General features: G+C 38.4%; 1 non-coding gene across 1 annotated transcript; it reads right to left on the bottom strand.

Annotated features, from left to right (window-relative positions):
* Positions 1-1,691: 1,691 nt before the first annotated feature.
* On the bottom strand, positions 1,692-1,798 carry LOC116915175. Its single transcript, XR_004389835.1, has one exon. It is a non-coding gene; the product is annotated as a U6 spliceosomal RNA (small nuclear RNA).
* Between the last annotated feature and the right edge of the window lie 14,324 nt (positions 1,799-16,122).

Genomic DNA, 16,122 nt, shown 5'->3' with positions numbered 1-16,122 from the left:
TGTTGTACTTCGTTTCAGTTACGTATTGATGTCCTTTCTTTTAATAGCTGAGTAGTATTCCATTATGTAATGGACCATATTTTCTTTATCCATTCTTCAGTTGAGGGACATATAGGCTGTTTCCAGTTTCTAGCTATTACGTATAAACATGCAATGAGCATAGTTGAGCAAGTGTCCTTGTGGGATGTTGGAACATTTTTTGGGTATGTGCTGAGGAGTAGTATAGCTGGGTCTTGAGATAGAACTATTCACAATTTTCTGAGAAAATGCCAAATTGATTTCCAGAGTGACTATACAAGTTTGTACTCCCCCTCATTGAAAGAGTTTGGCAATATTCCTTCTGTTCCCATTTTATGAAATAGTTCGAGGAGTATTGGTATTATCTCTTCTTTGAAAGTCTGATAGAAATCAATACTAAAACAATCTGGCTCTCGGCATTTTTTTTGGGGGGGGGTTTGGGAGACTTTTAATGACTGCTTCTATTTCCTTAGTGGTTATAAGGCTGTTTAAATAGTTTATTGGTCTTGATTTAACTTTGGTAAGTGGTATCCTTTAAGAAACTCACTTATATTTTCCAAGTTTTGGAGTACAGGCCTTTGAAGTAAGACCTAATCATTCATTGGATTTTCTCAGTGTCTATTGTTATGTTTCACTTTTCATTTCACTTTTCTGCATTTGTTAATTTGGATACTGTCTCTTGGCCTTTTAGTCAGTATGGATACGGGCTGGTTTATCTTGATATTCTTACAGAAACAAATCTTGGTTTCATTGATTGTTTATATTGTTTCCTTTATTTCTAGTTGATTAATTTCAACCCTGATTTTGATTTTTCCTGCTATTTACTTCTCTTGGGTGTGTTTGCTTTTTCTCTAGAGTTTTCAGGTATACTTTTAAATGGTTATTATGTAGACTCTCCAATTTCTTTATGAAGGCACTTAGTGCTATGACCTTTCCTCTTAGCATTGCTTTCATTGTGTCTCATAAGTTTGCATATATCATGCCTTCATATTCATTAAATTTTAGAAAGTCTTTAATTTCTTCTTTATTTCTTTCCTGACCCAGTGATTACTAAATAGAGAGTTGTTCAGTTTCCACAAGTATGTAGACTTTCTGTTGTTTCTATTGTTGTTGATATCCAGCTTTAATCCATAGTGGCCAGATAGGATGCACGGTGTTCTTGCAATTTTCCTGTATCTGTTGAGACTTGCTTTATTGTCAGTTTTGGAGAAGGTTCTGTGAAGTACTGAGAAGAAGCTATATTCTTTTTTTTTTGGATGAAATGTTCTGTAAGTATCTGTTAGGTCCATTTGATTCATAACCTCTTTTAGCTTCATTATTTCTGTTTTGTTTCTGTCTCAAAGACGTGTCAACTGGTCTGAGTGGGATGTTGAAGTCTCTCACTATTAATGTATGGGGTTCAATGTGTGATTTAAAATTTATTAATGTTTCTTTCACAAATGTGGATGCCCTTATATTTGTAGCATAAACATTCAGAATTGAGATGCTATCTTGATTTCCTTCTGTGTTTCCTACGTGTCCATCTATCATTTTGTTGAAGTGTTTCTTATGTGCAGCAGAATGATGGATCCTGTTTATGCAATGACTTTGTTAGCACACCTTTTTATTGGAGAATTGTATTCATAGATGTTGGGAGATATTAATGACCAGTGAATGTTGGTAACTGTTATTTTAAAAATATGGAATGCTTCATTAACTGGCATGTCATCCTTGCACAGTGGTCATCCTAATATTCACCATATCATTCTAATTTTAGTATATGTGCTGCCAAAGTGAAGACTATGTCCATTTCTTTACATAGTTACTAGGATTTGGATTCAGATTCTCACACTTGTTTAGTAAATGCTTTTATCTTCCCCCCAGACATTTGCCCTTTCTTCAGCTCCCACATGACTCTCTTATCTCTGTCTTTTTTCTCCTTTGTCTTCTACAAGGACTGACTGGATGAGACACTATTAACAATTATATCTACAAAGACCTTCTTTCTAAATAGTGTGACGGTAACATGTCTGGGCTTTGAATGATGAGCATATCTGTTTGAAGGGAGTGAGACAGCATTCAACCTATTACAAGAGGGCTATCAAAATGTTCAGTCTTGAAAAGAAATCCTCTAGGGCACGTGTTTATTGTAGACACTTGCTTCAAAGCACATAGTACCAAAACACCTGATAGGACACAGTGTCTGCTGAGTCACATGTTTGTCTGTATTGCTCCTGAAAGCTCCTTGTTTCTTCCTGGTTTGACTTGTCTTTATCTCAGAGGAGAAGAATTTAAAAATGATTGCGTGTTTCAAGGCATCAAAATGATTATTATGATCACAAAAGGAAGCAAGCTCTGGAAATTTCTGCTTATGATTTCTGTGTAGAGGTGTTGCTTTGTCTTGATTGTGAGAAATACTCTCCCTGACTCTTTCAATTTTATATTCTTTTAGAAACATTATGTAGACCTGCTCGTAATGACGTCATAGCATTCAAAGTTCTTCCAGAGTTTATGGGAAATAAAATACCATCATAGGATTTTCTCTCATGTTCAAAATGTGGGAACAAATATGATTATTGCTTGTGACTTATCCTTTAAAATCCTTACTTTCCAGGTTCTCTTAATTGTTCTTTTTTTCCTCCAGTATTGTATGCTGTCTCTCTGTATGTTCTCTGTAGTCTGTGGGGTGTGTGTGTGTGTGCGCGCGCATATGCTCTTCCTGATATTTTTTGGTGCATAATACTTAGATATGTTTGATGTCTGATATTTTGAATATGTTTTCACTATAGAGAAGTTCACAATTGAAAAAAGAAAAGTCAAATTTGTTTTGTGGTACATAGCTATGTGCTCATGTATGTTTTGTGTGATCCTCCATAGACCTCTTTACTTAGGTGGAGTGACAGGTTTTTTTGTTTGTTTGTTTGGTTGGTTTTATATTTTTGAGACATAGTTTTGCTACATAGGCAAAGCTGTATATTAACCTCTGGTATTTCTGCCACTACCTCTGAATGCTGGGATTACAGTAGTGCCTTATCAAACTCGACTGACTGCAGTTTTAAGTACCTACATAACTGTTTCTTACAAATTAAAATTAAATATAAAACTCAACTTGTGGGATGATGTCACAGGTGAGGCAGGTACAAGATAGAAGGAGGCCAGTCATTGGATGAGAAAGAAGGGTGGATGGAAGAAAAATTTGAAGGAAGAGGAGGAGACTGGAATGGAAAGGAGGAAGAGGAGGAGGGACAGGGAGAGAAGCTGTGGCAGGACAATATGGCAGGTGACGTTAAGATTCCATGCTATACCTTTACAGGTTGTTATGAATGATTTTAAGGGATGCATATGTATCGAGCTTTGCATGCTTCGGTGGGCAATTATATCTTATTAATTGGGCCAAAGGTTATTGTGTTGTGTGTTCTTTCATGTAGCGATTTAAGTGTAAGAAAGTGTGTGGCACCTGGTCTGGGCTACCACAGAGTTGGGATGTGTGTTTCTGGCATGGAAACCTGCCTTGGGAACTAGATAGGTAGAGAGATTGCTGCCAGGCTCAGAGGGAGGCCTTTGGCAGTGTGATATGGGATGGAGCAAAGTGGATGAGAGGCTTTGCTGACTGAGAATTAAGAAAGCCAGCAGATACCTTGGGGCACTATGGTGACAGACCTAGTGGGGGATAAAAGATACCCCTTTTATTTTTTATATTTTTACAACACTCAACCCTTATATTCTGTGTATATTTTCTCTAAAATATCAATTACTTTAAAATACATTGGCATTTCCAAAGCAAGCCCTCTGGCACAATCAACTTTACTAAAAAGTTCATGGCAATATTTTCTAAGAGCCCAAGTTGAATTTACCCAAGTGCACACGAAGAGCAAAAAGAGGAAATAAAGTTTGAAAGGCTTGAAAGGGAACACTAAACAGCAAAGTGAATGAATGGTCTGAGTGTCTAGAAAAGTGTGGGTGAGTCGACATCATAAAACTTAATGAAGGTATGCATCTTTTATTTGTTAAAAAAAGAGAACAATTATGCTGTTAGGAGGCAGTTGGTGACTACCCCTCAGTGTGCTGAGGCAGTCTGTTGTTTCCTTGGGACAAGTGGCTCAGGTACTTGCTTAAGTTATATACAGTTTTTATATGTATATTTAAAATCCTCTATGCAAAAGAAGAAAAATAGGATGCCTGCTCTCTGTGAAATCAAGTTTGTAGTGCTCAAGCAGTTCTGACACCACCCCACTGTGGAAGCCATCAGCACAGACCATGCAGAAGCACATTCTGTCTCAACCTCAGTGCCCACGGCACAGCTCCAAATGTTTTCCTTCACTCTGTTTTGTAGCTTGTTTTCTTACTATAACTATTCCTTGGGGACATCTTAACTGTGTCCAGTTACATCTTTATGCTTTAAGAAATAAGGAGGAAACTATAATAGTTTCTAGAAGTTTCCCATTTCTGGTAGTAGCAAACTTAAAGCTGGTTGAAGATATAAATCAAATGCTGGTCTTATGGCTATTTTTTTAACCTGAGTTTTTATTTCTCATTTCTATTCATTTTATTTTGTCAAAATTTTGGTATTTTGGATGCACTGATTTACGTGTTTTTTTCCCTTTCAATTCTATTCCCTCAAAAGCTATCTTCCTGTGGTGATTACAAGCCTTTAGACCCATTTTGTTACTTTTAAACTTATATGCTCTTTGTAATGTTCCATTTTGGGTCCGTCTATTCCCAAATTCTTTTGTCGGAAAGGACTCTATATATTTATAGCTACCTTTACCCATTGATTTATGCTTTCCCACTTTCTGTGTGTACTTTTGCTCTTTTTATGCCAACAACTCTTACTTACTTGTATTTTTATTTTGATTTATCTTTCAGTGAGTGAAACTCTTTAAAGGGAAGACTACTAGAGGAATATTTATGTACAATTTTCCATCTAAAAATGTATTTCTCTTGTCTTGAAAGTAAAAAACCAAATGAAGCAAGATAATATACTTCAAGACTGAATCATTGGGTCATAGTTTTCCATCAAACTGTTATAACTTTTTTGTTCTGTCTTTGTTTCCACTTTCCTCTGTGGTCCAGGCACCCCTACTAATTTGCTACTATGAATAGAAGTTGTACCTTTGGATGTCCTTGGAGCAGAAACTGAGGAGGGTCTGCCCGCTTAACAGAGCTGAAAGACAGAATACAGTCTGCCGAGTGCTCTGTGTACATGACACATACATTTCCTGCACCACAGTTCTATGACATTACGCTTGTCTCTAGTTCAAGACTTGTGGGGCTTATTTCCTCTCTCTGCCCTCATCAGCGCATAGATTTGAGTAAAGGAACAAAAATCTGATTTATTTTTCATACTTTCCTGAAAGGATATTACATAAAACTAAGTTTTCTATAATAAAGACAATTTCTGAATAAAAGAAAATCCCTGCTCCCAGCAGCCAATGTCGCCATCATCGCTTTCATTGTGGAGACAGATGGAGAAAGGAGAGTTCACAGGACCTAATGGTTGGCAAACAAGATTGTGGGTGTCAGAGGAGCAGGGAGCTCCATGGGAAAAGGAGGGCAGAAGACAGAAAGGAAGCAGGGATTGTGAGTTTCAGGGGCCCCACATGTGTTACTCCAATGCCATTCAGTCATTTCCTTAGTCCTTCCACAGGGGAAGAGAGTTCAGAGAAAGGCAGGCGTGTCATGCATCTAGCCTGGCTGGAGGACACCCCTAGTCTACATGCCCCATCACCCTTCATTCATGTTTGCTTTGACCAAGGTTCTCAGACACATCTCTGCTCACTCTGGAGGATCTAAGAACATTGTTTAGTGAGTCCCAGAGCCTGACCTCTGCCTTCCTCCATTCACCAGTGTTGGTATTTAGCCTCAGTTTGCTCCAAAGACATCAATAAGGAAAATCCCAGATAATGACATATAAGGGACTTAGCACCTAAAATGAAAGATGGTGACAATGCCACATAATTTCTGGACTGGCGCAGATTCAGACACCCCTAACTGAACATGTTCATACCCAAAGCCTTCAAATTTCTTCCTCTGTTCTCTAGGGTTGCACATCAGGGACCCAAAGACAAAGTGGGATAGTGTTTGACACAAATCCAGCTAATGTTGGATATGGTTTGCTACTGTCTTTTTTTCCCCCTCTGGATTTTTTTTAATTTATATTTCAAATGTTATTCACCTCCTAGGTTGCCCATGCATAAACCCCCTAACCCATTCCCCCTTCCTCACCCCCCATTCTTGCCCTGACCTTCCCCTACACTGGGGGGGGTCCATCCTTGGCAGGACCAAGGGCTTCTCCCATTGGTGCCCAACAAGGCCATCCTCTGCTACATATGCAGCTGGAGCCCTGGGTTTGCTACTGTCTTAATTACTACCCTATTGCTGTAAAGAGACCATTTGACCAAGTTAACTTATAGAAGTAAACATCTAATTAGGGGCTTGATTATAGTTTCAGAGGGTAAGTCCTCCAGAAACATAATAGGGAGCAAGGTTGCACAAAGAAATATCACAATGTAGGAGCAGTAGCTGACCATTTTATAACCTCATTTACAAGCAGTTCTGTGGGGTCAGGCAGAGACCAAGACAGAAGCAGAGATTCTGGGCCTGATGTGGGCTTTTGAAACTTCAATGACCACCTCAGTGACACACTTTCGCAATTCCTCCAACAAGGTCACACCTCCTAATCCTTCCATTTTCATCAACTGAGTACTAAGAATGCAAATATCTGAGCCCATGTGTGAGCATGTGTGTATGTATGTGTGTGTGTGTGTGTGTGTATTTTTGTGTGTGAGCATGTGTGTGTGTGTGTATGTGTGTGTATATGTGTGTGTGTGTGTGTGTGTGTGTACCATTCTTATTTAAACCACCACAGCTATCATCCTAAATCTACCTCTTCCTCTTCTCCTCCTTTTCATTTTCTTCTTCTTCCTATACCTTTTCTTTTAGAAAAAGCGTCATTAAATAGCTCAGGCTGGCTTTGAATTTATATTCTGTTTCAGCTTCCCAAATGTATGTTACACCACACCCAGAATGTATGTGTATGTCAATAAAAGCAGCAACAACAATAATAGCAGCAATAAATCACCATTAGTAGATGTATTTATTTTATTTGGCTTTGGTGTCAGTGTAATGCTAGCCTCGTGATACTATTTTGGAAGTAATTGTGATAAAATTGTATTTTTCCCCTTTTTTCCACATTATTCACCAGTGAAGCCATCTGGGCCAGAGTTTTCTATGCTGAGTCTTGACTTTATTATTATACACTATTATATTTTTGTTATAGGTTTATTAAGATCCCTTTTTTAATTTTCTTGAGTCAGTTTTCACAGTTTTTACCTTTCTAGGAATGCGTACAGTTTACATAAATTAGCTAATATTTGGGCATTTAGTTGGCCATAGTATTTTCTTGTAAGTTTTATTCTGTATTAGATCGTTGTTGCATGAAGTAAAAAGGGCATGAAGTAAAAGGAACCCACACTATCGCCGGCTAGGCACCGACAGACAATCCTATCTATTCTCAGACTGGCAGACAGGACAACCTGTTCTCAGCGGGTCAGACTCTCTGACTCCGAGCTCTGAAATCCCTCTCTCTTCCCAGCTCATTAAGTTCCCATGGCTGGCTGTTGCCCTGCACACTCTGCACTTCCAAAATCCCTTCCCATGTCTTGCTGGGGCACGCTCGCACATCATGCTCTGCCACTGTACCTTTCTCTGGAACCCAGCTGAGTCGCTGCATGAAGGAAAACACCATACAATCTTAGTTTAGAATCAATGGGTAATACAATCGCTGGGTGCAGAACATAATGTTGCAAAATAATCTACTTTACAAATTCTCGAGTGGTGGATCCACCCCTCAAACCAACATCCTCTGGCTTCCTACATTTTGTCTGCCTCCCTTGCTCCTGCCTTCCAAAGAGGCTGTTCCTTTTCCTGCCTTCTCTCTTCTTCCTATCTGGAAGTCCCACCTACTCACCCAGTAACTGGTCCCTTGTATTCTTTATTCATTAGGGGAAAGTTCCGCCACAGATGGTATTATTTCATCTTATTTCATATGCACTTTAAATAATTTGTAACATCTTTTTTTCTTTGTCATCTCAGGTAAAGTTTTTCACTTTGTAATATTTTCCAAGAAGTGACCTTACAAAGTTTCTTTATTGTTCCTTTCCTGAGTTACTTAATTTCATTCTGATGTTTTCACATGCTTCCTTTTTTTCTCTATTTGTTTGCTTGTTTTATTTAACTTGTCCTTTTCTCTCCTGAATCTTAAGATGAAAAGTTAGGTTATTGATTATTGTTCTGTTTTAATTGTTTTTGTGCTAGCAGAGACTAAAACTGGGGCCTTGTGTTCACTAGGCAGGCACTGTACCACTGACCTCCGCTCCTAAAACCAGATGTTCTATTTTAATGTAGGAATTTACTATTATAAGTTTCAATAATTCTGCTATCATTTATCTGTCTATCATTTGTTGAAGTTTGCTTTTGTTTGCTATGATAAACACTGTGACTAAAAGCAACTTGGGAACAAAGGTTTTTTTTTTTTTTCCAAGTTTATGCTTCTAGGCTGCGTTTTATCATCTGGGGAAGCCAGGGCATAAATATGAGGCAGGAATCCTGAGTCAGGCACTGAAGGTGAGACCACAGAAGAATCTGAAAGACCAGAGCGGGGAGACCCTCACTCAAGTCTCGGGATGAAGCGACCCCCCAAGAACTCACGTGAGACCATCCTTGCTGTAATAAACATGAAGTTTATTGATAGGAACCAGTGCACTGGGGTCGAGACTCATATCCCACGCAGGGGCAGTGGAGTTCGACCCCGAAAGGCTGGGAGAAAGGGTATTTAAAGGGAGAAACCACAACCCAAGGGGGCAGGGATGGTGTCATTAGAAAGTGTCGAGAATACTAATGAAAAATCACAAGGAGGAGCTTCCTGTTTCTCAAGATTATTCTCTAAGATTTTAATCTAACTTTATGGTCAGCTAGTACAGGTAGAGGGCAGGGTCTGGAATTTGAGGTATTTGGAGCTTTTTTAAACTTCTGACTTCTTAGCTGCATTTTTTTATTCTTTCAAATCCTACTAACTACCTTTCTCTCTGTGGCTTGCTCAAATTTCTTTCTTTAGAAAAGTATATAATTAAAAAAAATCTGAGACTACAATATAATTACATAATGTTCCCTTTCCCTTTCAAAACCTCCAATATGACCCTTACCTCCACACATACACCTTGCTCTCTCATGGAATATTTTCTTTAATAGTTGATACATATGCTATATATTCACCTATTCCTAACATATGAATAAATTTTTCAGTCCATATAATGTTTCTTGTATGTATATATTTTCAGGACTGACCATTGAAATTGGGCAACCAATTGTTCTGCTTTTTCCCAGGGAAGAGACCATTTATCTCATTCTCAGAATTGCTTCGTTCCCTATAGTTCTTTGCCTAGAATTGAGACCTTGGTTCCAACTCCTTAGGCCTAGTGAAATGGATCTTGGAGGAGAACCTACAACTGCCACTTTCCTAAATCAGTACAATCACTAACTATATTGTATATATTTACCTTTATTCCCAAGATAAGTATAGTTCTCATGTATCATCAAGGAAACTTCTCTTTGTAACGTAAGGAGACCATTATGGAAAACAACTTAACAAAACACAGAGTCCCAGCTTATATAGCTGTAACATAGTTGCTGAATACAGGGATCAGGGATTATTGTGGGATGGGGTTGAGAAGAGTCTAAGAGTTGCCAACAGTTTGTTATGAGATTTTTGTCTAGTAGAAATGTTAAAGAGGCTACACCCAAGAGGTCTCACAAATATGGCTTCCTCGTCATCACCTGAACAAGGAAAACACAAATGACATGCTAATGTGAAAGGGGGAAAGTTCAGTTTGTTTTTTTATACAACCCGAGGCTACCAGGGACATCACTGCCTACAGTGGGTTGGGCCATCGCAAGTCAATCATCAATCAAGAAAATACTCTATACACATTCCCATGGAGCAATTGAATAGAGGCCTGTCCTCAGCTGAGGTTTCCTTTTCTCCAGTGATTCGAGTTTGTGTGTAGTTGCTATAAACCAGCCTGTAAAATATTTAATACGTTTTTGTATACTAAGCTTTCAGTTTAATTTAGCTTAAAATTATTTCTTAGTTTTTGGTTTGCAGGGGGAGTATTTGTAAAATTAAAATGTACCAAAGATTTAAATTTTCTTTCTGTTAGTATTTTTTAATTCCACTCCATCTTTGCAGATGACTTCTATTTATGTTTTTAACCTGAAATAGCTAAGATGCAATTTGTCTCACGCTAAAGCCCATAGCCTGGCCTGAAAGATTTTCTGTGTGTATTGCTTTCATTGCCTGGGTGGTGGGTAGATAAGTAGGCAGATAAGGAGGTAGATATTTAGTTCATTTTTTATGTTCAAGTTTTGTTTCCTTGTTGATAATTTGCCTATATGTTCAATGGCTTATTGGAAGTACAGCATTGAAATCTGAAACTCTTATTTTTGAACTCTTTCCCCCTTTATTTCTGTCACATTTTGCTTCATGTATTTGTTTTCATGTTGGTCTAGTGTTTTCCTCTGGCTGTGGCCTAGATAACAACCATAAAAATGGTTGTCTAAGCCTCTACCGTAATATAAGAGATTCAATAGAATTTTCCCACGAAGAGGTTTTTCCCAAACTTAGGCTACATTATCTGAATCAGTACTTAAACCCTTGGCTGTTGAATGAGGTCAGCTCTATTGAGACCATGGTATGTTAAGTTAAACCGTCAACCCTCAGCTAATAAGGCATCCCCAGCTTATTGATATGTTTTGAAATTTAACCAATAGCCACATGAAAGCTCTAGTTCAATGTGGATTACTTCCAGTGGCTTTTGAATATGTCAGTTGAGAAGAAAAAAAGCATATCACATGGGCATATTTAAGAGAAAATTATTAATAGTCTTTCTTAAATAAATTATAAGCACATAAACCATATTTAATTGTTTCATTAATCTCCTTTCTTGATGTTCTGCCTCTTTTGTTCCGTGTTTTATGGATTGTACTAAGAAATTTATCGATTTGCATTGTCACATAGCTTCTAGGTGTCTCTCAATGTAATCCGTTTGTTTATTCAACATTCATCAATGAGAAAAGCTGAGCTAAGTGAATGAGCATCTACCAAAACGGTGCTTAACACTGAAAAAGAAACCTCAAGTTAGTTATGCTAAAATATGTAAAGTTCTATTTTATAACATAACTCACATTTTTCTCTTATTCATGGTAACATTTCTTCGCTAATCAATCATTTTTTTGCTTATAATAGAGTATTATTGTTAAGTTTTATGACCTTCCTCATCAAACAATCTACACCATGAGTCCATTTGTTTCCATGCTGGAATGTTTACTACCATCTATGTAAAATGCTTGAATTTAGGAGATGAAATCCATTTCAGAAGATGATCATGGTAAATAATTATTCTTTTCAAATACAGGTTTGTTCTATTCATAACGCTATACCCAGTACTAACAACCTTGACATTTGAAGGGATGCATTTTTCAACAATAATTTAATTTATCTTGCACATTCTTTATAGAAAACAGAGTACTTTAAAAACATTGTTTACTTGCCTTTACATGTATATAATTGTTTTGCTGAAGAGGAATTGAATCTATCAAAAAGAAACGAGTAGGCTTCCTGGCATGGGTGTATTATTTTAAAAGCTAAAACAATGTTTTGGGTTACTGGAGTCAAAGTTTACCTTTGGTAGTTGAAAAACAAACCAGTGGTTCTTTCAAATGCATTTCTTGAAAAAGGACGTGTGTCAATTTGAGAAATTGAATACTGTGATAGTGCAAGAATACTGGATGGGGCCAAACCCATAAAATCCTTTCATCCTTCCCCTGGAACAGTGGGGATGTAAGAGAATAATTTCACAATTGCCACTTTCCCAGGGTTGGGGTGAGGGAGGGGAAGGGGGTATAGTCTCTGCAAACTCCTTTGTTGATCTGCATGAAGCAAGGAGGAAATGTGGTTCAATATGGATCAGTGCCTGGTGTTTGACACTAGGTGGTCCATTTTAGGCATATTTGAGTACAGGAGAACTTGGAAAAATGTTAAGTGCTATGACCCAATTCTCTGTGCCTAAAAAGGCTTAAGGCCTGTTTGTAAGAGTCTAGGAATGAGGCAGGTATGGCCTGACCCTAGAGATAGTGCAGAGGTCACTAGGAGATAAACCATGTCCATTTTCAGCCTTCTGGATGGAAAACTGACTATACACCTCTTTGAAGGGCCAACCCTGTGTAATTAACATTCCCGGTTTCCCTTGTGCTTATCTGTGTGCACAAGGACTTCCTGTGTCTACACCATTTCATCAGGAATAGTGAGGATTCAGATGTGGTCTGAGTAACAGTAAAAGGAATCTGGAATACAAGGTCTTCAGAAAATTGGGTCGGTCAACACTTGTCATTGGAAGAGAGAGTTTTCAAATGGACCCAATCTTCCTGAGGATTTAATTCCAGTTAAAGGGTTATGGGAGAGGTAAATGCATTTTCTTCAGTGTAATAGTAGCCAGTGGTTTTTATGCTACTGGAAATAAAGTTTCACGCATGCTTTTGTAAACAGCTCTAATAAAACTCACTAGGTCACATGCACACAGAATAAAGATACATAAATGTAGACGGAATGCTAGTTGGGAAGAGTAAAGAGATTAATTGTGGTGCCAGGAAGCATTAGTGAACCCCAAAAGAGCACTAAGGAGCCATAATAGCATTAGGGTCTCTATTACAAAATCGGGCTTGGGCTCTCCTCAAACTCAACTGTGACACAGTAGGATGGGAAGGGTAGGAGGAGCAACCTTGAACCCTCAGCAGGACAAGTTTTATAGGAAAATGGGAGCAAGTGAGGGCGTAAGGGAAGGGGTGTCCAGTATGGTAAACTTCTAATAGAATGACTACAATAAGCTAACAGGTGGGTGCTCTGAAGCAAGGCCATATACAATGACAAATTGTCTGATAGTATATCTGAAACAATCAGACTAGTCTTTGATTAACTGTTGCTAGGAAGTAGCTAGAGAGTAACTCTGGCCAAGGACAACCAGCGAGGTCCTTTCTGTGGGCGCAGCTTGGGTTCTGCTGCAGCTCAAGTTCTCAGGCTTTTTTCTTTTCTTTAAGATGGAAGGCAGTCCCAAAATGGCATAGGTTTGGCCTCTCATAGCAGGAATGGGAGAGAGATGAGAGAAAGTAATAAGATGTGGATATGATAAAAAGACATTAAAATGTATAAAACTGTCATAATAAACCCATTGTTACATATAGTAATGTATACTAATAACACACTTTTCAGGAGATTGTGGAGGTTGGGGGATACTGCAGTTGGTAAAGTACTTGTGCAATTCTGAGTATCTGAGTTTAGCTGTCCTGTCATCTTGCACTTGTATAAACCTGCACTAGGGAGTCAGAGGCAGGAGTATCACCCGGGCTTGACAGCCAGCTCATCTGTAGCTCATCTAGAGTTTCAGGATCACAGAAATGTCTTGTCTCAAAGATAAAGTAGAGAGCAATTGAAGAAGACTTCCAATGTTGATCTCTGCTCTATTATGTGCACACACATACTGAGAAGCAAGGACAGAGGGAGGGAGGGAGGGAGGGGGAGGGAAATGGTGAGAGGGAGAGAGGAGGAGGGGGAGGGGAGAGAGAGAATAGCCAATAGGTTTGATAGACTCATTTATGTCTTGCTTTAACTCTGAGTAAGCATTATTTATACTTGTATTATCTCCACTGAAGTAATAAAAGGTTTTATTAACTCTTTATTTACAGAAATTGCTACAAAATGCTCTTTTTATTCCTTGTTTGGATTTTTGCTTGACAGTCTATACACCAACCTTCTTAAAAAACGTGCATGCGGCAGGATTTTTATCCTGATCAGGCAATCATGAGAAGCCGAGACATTTAGATCCTGATAATCTCTGTAGCAGCAAGCAGAGCTCTTAACATTTCTTTGTTATTGCAGTAGATTTGATCTTGGCATTTGAAAGTTTGCTTGCATTTTGGGAATCAAAGAATACAGTAGCAATATGCTCACACAGTTCTAGGAGCTGACAGAATGGGAAGGCACTGCAACTTCTTCTGTCATAGTTTTCTCCTAAGCTTATTGTAATAAAAACATTATTTTTCACTGCCTTTGGATATATTTGAGGAAATTGTATACCTCTTAAGCTTTCTGTCATTTTATTTTTGTTTCCATCTATCTGATACCCATGATCCAACACTGAGTAACAATTACTTATTGTTAGAACACATCTTCACTTTTCATTTTGTGTACCAGAAAATGAGACCTATTGGAGTCAGTAGAGAAGACATTTTCCTTACTTGATAAATAATCATTGCCTAAAATTGCATCACAATACTTCCACACAGGTCTTGGCATTACAGAGTTTGCATATACATGCATACAATGTAGGAATTTGCAGTTGATCAAGATTTGAAAACCACTAAACTTAATTGTTTTCCACTGTGTCTGTCACTGTCAAGTGACAATGAACATAGAATAAGATACTATTGGAATGAATGAGAACTGTTTGTGTGTGTGTGTGTGTGTGTGTGTGTGTGTGTGTGTGTGTGTGTGTGTGAATGTGTGTGTGTAATGTGTGTGTGTGTGTGTGTGTATGTGTAATGTCTGAATGTGTGTGTCTGTGGGTGTGTAATATGGGACTGTGTGTGTGTGTAAGGTGTGAATGTGAGTGTATGTGTGTAATGTCTGAATGTGTGTGTATGTGGGTAATGTCTGAATGTGTGTGTATGTGTGTGTGTAATGTGTGAATGTGTGTGTGTGTAATGTGTCTGAATGTGTGTGTCTGTGTGTGTGTGTGTGTGTGTGTGTGTGTTTCACATGTGGAGGCTAGGGAATAACCTCAGACAACATTTCTCAAGATGCTGTCTTCCTTGTATTTTGGGACAGGATCTCTGACTAGTCTGAAACTTGACAAGTATTCTAGACTGGCTCACCAGTGAGCCTCAACAGATCCTCATGTTTCTTCCACCAGAGACCTGGGACTGCACTCACGTGCCACCACAGGCTCTCTTGCATGCAAATAAAGTACTTTATCTACTGGCCTATTTCTCTAACCTGGTGGTTGAAAAGTTTTAAATAAACAGCACATGAGCACTTACCCAAGGCAAAATGACCCTCCGTATTGTTCATAAGGAGGAACTGAACTTGTCCACAAAGCTAGAGTGACCTTACAGGAGAATTTGTGTCCAGGAATTGATTATATCTTTATTGGTGTATTTGAAGATTAGCACTGCTGAGTCAAAATTAGGCCACCAGAATGAGATACTCAATGAATGGCATTTTTTATAAGGGCTTGGCCTGTCTATGATTGGCTACCTTCTACAAGCAAACCAAGGAGTGAGATTGTTGCTAGCTGATTGGTCTAAGAGTATGTCACTAATTCAGTTACTTTTCTTAATGGTTGCTTGTCAGTATTTGACACATTGGCAAGAGAATAACATTTCCATTTCTTGACATAGAAGTGTTTTTAATGTCTAGACTTTATCTTCATGGCACTCCACCAAAGTCTCTCATCTCTTTCATTAGGTAAACCTGCCTCTGAAACATTTCCCAGATCTTCATTTATAGAGGTTTTAATGTTTAACTGGCATTATTTGAATGACATAAGGTCCAGATTCTGTGGCAGATCAGTATGTCTAAATGCTGTTTTCTTGAAAATAATTGAAAAGAAATTACTCTCACTGAATTTTTAGGAGGTTTTGATCAAGCTGAGGTTGCAGGACAGAAATGAGATATATTATACATCCTGTATGCAAATCCGTGTCAAGATGATCTGTGATGTTAGAGGGCAACTTGGGATATACCAAGACATCTCTGTCTCAATAGTGACCTAAGATAGAATACACTGACCTTTGCTTCCCATGTCTTTAAGTCTGGGCAGGCTCACTGGACCCATGACCCTTGGGCATAAAGCGTTTGTGTTCTATCAGTATTTATGGACTTCTACTAGAAAAAATTACATGTAATTTTTCATTCTAACAACAGAAGACCATTTAATTTACTCTAGGCTTGTGAAATGACACTTTTTTTTTCCCAATGGGATTTGCTTGCCTGCCTGCCTGCCTTCCTTCCTTCCT

The sequence above is a fragment of the Rattus rattus genome, chromosome 13 (genome assembly GCF_011064425.1).
Source record: "Rattus rattus isolate New Zealand chromosome 13, Rrattus_CSIRO_v1, whole genome shotgun sequence".
In the NCBI taxonomy this organism is placed as follows: Eukaryota; Metazoa; Chordata; class Mammalia; order Rodentia; family Muridae; genus Rattus; species Rattus rattus.
This window is presented reverse-complemented; position numbering and strand designations above follow the sequence as displayed.